Source organism: Triticum dicoccoides, chromosome 4A (genome assembly GCF_002162155.2).
Source record: "Triticum dicoccoides isolate Atlit2015 ecotype Zavitan chromosome 4A, WEW_v2.0, whole genome shotgun sequence".
Classification (NCBI taxonomy): domain Eukaryota; kingdom Viridiplantae; phylum Streptophyta; class Magnoliopsida; order Poales; family Poaceae; genus Triticum; species Triticum dicoccoides.
In genome coordinates, this window is record NC_041386.1 from 547,518,270 (window position 1) to 547,524,062 (window position 5,793).

Below are 5,793 nucleotides of genomic sequence, written 5' to 3' on the forward strand. Positions count from 1 at the left end.
TACTATCAGCTATAGGATAAATTATACCTGCTTCCAGAAGTTTTAATATTTTAGTTCTTACCACTTCCTTCATCTTAGGATTTAATCGTCATTAATGATCAACAATCGGTTTAGCATCAGATTCCATATTAATCTTGTGCTGACATAGAGTGGGACTAATGCCCTTAAGATCATCAAGAGTATATCCAATAAAAACATGGTGCTTCCTCAAAGTTTTTAATAATCTCCTTTCTTCATGCTCTGAAAGGTAAGCACTAATAATAACAGGATATATCTTATTTTCATCAAGATAAGCATATTTCAGTGTATTGGGCAATTGTTTTAATTCAAACACAGGATCACCTTTAGGTGGAGGAGGACCTCCAAGAGTTTCAATGGGAAAATTGTGTTTAAGAATAGGTTGTTGATCAAAAAATATTATCTATTTCATTTCTTTCATTCAAGTTCATATCATTTTCATGGTCTAGCAAATATTGTTCTAATGGATCAGTAGGAGGTACAATAATAGAAGCAAGACCAGTAATTTTATATTTACTAGGCAATTCTTTATCATGTGGCTGCCTACGAAACTTAGAGAAATTAAACTCATGAGGTATATCACCAAAGTTAGTACTAACAGTCTCTTTAGCACAATCAATCCTAGCATTAATAGTGTTCAAGAAAGGTTTACCAAATATTATGGGACAAAAATCATCTTGTGGAGAACCATGAACTAAAAAATCAGTACGGTATTTTATTTTCCCACACAATACTTCAACATCTCTAACAATCCCAAGTGGTGTAATAGTGTCTCTATTAGCAAGCTTAATTATAACATCAATGTTTTGTATTTCAGCAAGCAATATCATTCATAATTTCCTGATATAGGGTAAACGGGATAGCACTCACTCTAGCACCCAATTCCCATAAGCCATGATAACAATGATCTCCTATTTTAACAGGGACCACATGCATGCCCACAACATGCTTATTCTTATCTTTATCATCAGGTTTAGCAATTCTAGCAGCTTCACCACATAAATAAATAACATGACCATCGATATTATCGACCAAGAGATCTTTAACCATAGCAACATTAGGTTCAACTTTAATTTGTTCAGAGGGTCTAGGTGCTCTAATATTACTTTTGTTAACCACAGTTGAAACCTTAGCATGTTCCTTTATCCTAACAGGGAAACGTGGTTTCTCAATATAAGCACTAGGCACAACCGAATCAACATTGTAAATGGTAGTTCTTCTTTAACTATAACGGGCTCCTCAATCTTTTCTTTAATAGGGGGATGATATTTAAACCATTTCACCTTAGGGATATCAACATGCGTAGCAAAAGATTCACAAAAGGAAGCTACTATCTCAGAGTCAAGTCCATATTTAGTGCTAAACTTGTGAAATGTATCGGTATCCATAAAAGATTTAACACAATCGAACTTAAATGTTATACCTGACTCATTACCTTTGTCAAGTTCCCAATCTTCAGAGTGGCGTTTAATTCTTTCTAGAAGATTACATCTGAACTCAATAGCTTTCTTCATAAAAGAGCCAGTAGAAGAAGAATTAAGCATGTTTTGATTATCATGAGAAAGCAGAGCATAAGATTATGTCAGATAATTTTTGTTGAGAGCTCATGATTGGGGCATGTATACATCATATATTTAAGCCTTCCCCAAGCTTGAGCGATAATTTCTCCTTCACGAGGCCAAAAATTATATATATAATTCCGATCACGATGAACTAGATGCATATGATAATTTTTTTGATGAAATTTCAATTTCAACCGATTCCAATCCCAAGCTCCAATATCATCACATAGCTTATACCATGGTGATAACCCACAAGTATAGGGGATCGCAACAGTTTTCGAGGGTAGAGTATTCAACCCAAATTTATCAATTCGACACAAGAGGAGCCAAAGAATATTCTCAAGTATTAGCAGTTGAGTTGTCAATTCAACCACACCTGGAAACTTAATATCTGCAGCAAGGTATTTAGTAGCAAAGTAATATGATAGTAGTGGTAACGGTGGTAAAAGGTAACGGTAGCAAAAGTAATATTTTAGGTGTTTTATAGTGATTGTAACAGTAGCAACGGAAAAGTAAATAAGCGAAGAACAATATATGGAAAGCTCGTAGGCAATGGATCGGTGATAGAGAATTATGCTGGATGGGATCGATCATGTAGCAGTAATAACCTAGGGTGACACAGAACTAGCTCCAGTTCATCAATGTAATGTAGGCATGTATTCCGAATATAGTCATACGTGCTTATGGAAAAGAACTTGCATGACATCTTTTGTCCTACCCTCCCGTGGCAGCGGGGTCCTATTGGAAACTAAGGGATATTGAGGCCTCCTTTTAATAGAGTACCGGACCAAAGCATTACACATAGTGAATACATGAACTCCTCAAACTACGGTCATCACCGGGAGTGGTCCCGACTATTGTCACTTCGGGGTTGCCGGATCATAACACGTAGTAGGTGACAATAGACTTGCAAGATAGTATCAAGAACTCTCATATATTGATGAAAAATAATAGGTTCAGATTTGAAATCATGGCACTCGGGCCCTAGTGACAAGCATTAAGCATAGCAAAGTCATAGCAACATCAATCTCAGAACATAATGGATGCTAGGGATCAAACCCTAACAAAACTAACTCGGTTACATGATAAATCTCATCCAACTCATCACCGTCCAGCAAGCCTATGATGGAATTACTCACGCACGGTGGTGAGCATCATGAAATTGGTGATGGAGGAAGGTTGATGGTGACGGATTCCCCTCTCCGGAGCCCCGAACGGACTCCAGATCAGCCCTCCCGAGAGAGTTTAGGGCTTGGCAGCGGCTCCGTATCGTAAAACGCGATGAATCCTTCTCCCTGGGTTTTTTCTCCCCTAAAGTGAATATATGGAGTCAGGGTTGAGGTTGGTGGAGCGTCGGGGGGCCCACGAGGCAAGGGGCGCGCCCAGGGGGGTAGGGCGCGCCCCCACCCTCGTGGACTGGTGGAGCCCCCTGACGTGGATCTTCCTTCCATTATTTTTTTATATATTTCAAAATAATTCTCCGTTGATTTTTAGGTCATTCCGAGAACTTTTATTTCTGCACAAAAATAACACCATGGCAATTTTGCTGAAAACAGCGTCAAACCGGGTTAGTTCCATTCAAATAATGCAAGTTAGAGTATAAAACAAGGGCAAAAGTGTTTGGAAAAGTAGATACGACGAAGACGTATCACATGGCAATGACTTTCCCTTCATGGATAAAGGGAATACCTTCTTCTTCACTTCATCTCCGGGTAAACCTACAAGCTTAAATAATCTGCAAACTTCATCCGCATAGATTAGGTGCATATCAGGATGTAGTGTTCCATCCCCTGCATAAGGATTAGCTAGCAATTTCTCTATCATACCCGAAAGAATTTCATAATAAATATTTTCAGCGGGTGCAGTAGGTTGAGTAGCAACTCTTTGCGCTTCCGGTCGAGGTGAAGATACCCTGAACAAACCCCTCAAAGGATGATTTTCCATTGTAACAAGTGACAATAAATTTCAGCACGTAATATAATTTTTTTTCTTACCAAATTCCACGTACCAGAAGCGCTCCACTCCACAGCAACGGCGCCAAAAAAGAGCTTTGATGACCCACACGTATAGGGGATCTATCATAGCCCTTTCAATAAGTAAGAATGTCGAACCCAACGAGGAGCGGAAGGAAATGACAGGTGATTTTTAGCAAGGTATTTTCTACAGGCACTGAAATTGTCAGTAACAGATAGTTTGATAGCAAAATAATTTGTAACGAGCAAGTAATAGTAATGTAAAAAACTGTAGCAAGGTAGACCTATCCTTTTTGTAGCAAAGGCCAGGCCAGAACGGTCTTTATAATAAGCAAAGCGTTCTTGAGGACACACGAGAATTTCATCTAGTCATTTTCATCATGTTTGCTTGATTCGCGTTCGTTACTTTGATACTTTGATATGCGGGTGGACCGAAGCTTGGATATTGTTCTTACTAGAACAAACCTCCCACTTATGATTAATCCCTCTCGCAAGCATCCACAACTATAAAAGAAGAATTAAGATAAAACCTAACCATAGCATTAAACATATGGATCCAAACCAGCCCCTTATGGAATAGCGGATAAACTAGGATTTACGCTTCTGTCACTCTAGCAACCCATCATATAATAACTACTCCACAATGCATTCCCTTAGCCCCAAAGATGGTGAAGTGTCATGTAGTCAACGTTCACATAACACCACTAAGGGAATTAACAACATACATATCATCAAAATATCGAACGAATACCAAATTCACATGATTACTTATGACAAGACTTCTCCCATGTCCTTAAGAACAGAAGTAACTACTCCAAAACATATTCATGCTCAAGATCAAAGGGGTATTGAATAGCATAATAGATCTGAACATGTCATCCGTAAAAATTCAGCTCATTTGGAGATGTGCAGAATAGGTATCTCCGACATAGCTTTTTCAGGTCCAGAATTCCAGTTGCCGGTAATCTCCCTCTTTGTTTAAAACTTTCATATTATGAGAGAAAAGACATTTGAATTGCTCCACAAAGTGTTATATTAATTGAAAACAATACAAATAACAGTAGGAACATAATGCAAAATGGGCGTATCACTAAACCCAATATTCTTTGGTCTAGAATGAACACTGGATGCCCTTTTTCTAAAAGGTTTTTACTTGGGCTATGTCTGGGGTTAGGCCTTTTTATAAATCGGCTCTGGGCAATGGTAAAAGTATTTACTTTTGGCATGATGTGTGGGCTGGTGATATCTCCTTGAAAACCCAATTCTGGGACTTGTTTGATCTCTGCCAGCAACAAAATTGCACTATTGCCCAGGTGTGGGATGACCAGATCCTTAAACTGGCCTTTAGGAGATGTGTTGATATTTCATTTTTTGGAGAAATGGAATTACCTCTTGAATATCCTTCTTAGCTTTAAACATGTTGACTGCGCCGATGAACCTATTTGGACTCTTGAAGCTTTTGAGGTTTATATTACTAAATCCTTTTACGGCAAAATTAACCGGGGAGGGGTCTCTACCCCTATCTGGGACAAATTTTGGAAAATCACTGTCCGACATAGGTATTTGGTTTTTGTTCGTTGGTGGTCCATAAAAAAATCCTAACAAGAGATAACTTGAATAAAAGACAACACTTATATGATTTAACTAACTATTTTGCAGTGTGGATGAATCTATTGATTACTTGTTGTTTGGTTGAATTATTGCGAAACATCCGTGGATGATTATTATTAAAGTCTTTCAGTTTGTTTCCCGTGATAATGTATCTGAATTACCTGCTCTTTGGGACAGAAATAATAATAATAAATCTACTATGCGAAATGATTTATGTTTTCAGGGAGCAGTGTGGAAACATATCCGGATTCTTCTAGGAAAGGCAAGCATGTTGCTTCACAAATGAAAGATTCTATGTTTGAATACTCAATCAAACTTACTATATGAATGCTTGCTACTACTGGATTGAAGAAGAGGGGAGCTTCTGAGGTTCACGTGGAGATGAAGAAGGGCTCAAGGATTGATCAACAAAGCTTCTATCTGGGGGCCCATTCCAACTGATGTTGATGGTTTATGTAATAGATAGCTCCTATTGCTGAATTTCCTTTTGCTCGCGATGTCGGCTGTCCTTCTAAAACTCTTCTGGTTGAACCACTTTGGTTTAGCCCGAGCGGTGTGAGCAGTCATCCTAATACAAATGGTCGTCCTTCTAAAGATTTTTTTGCCTCATTTTAAATAAAAATGGGATG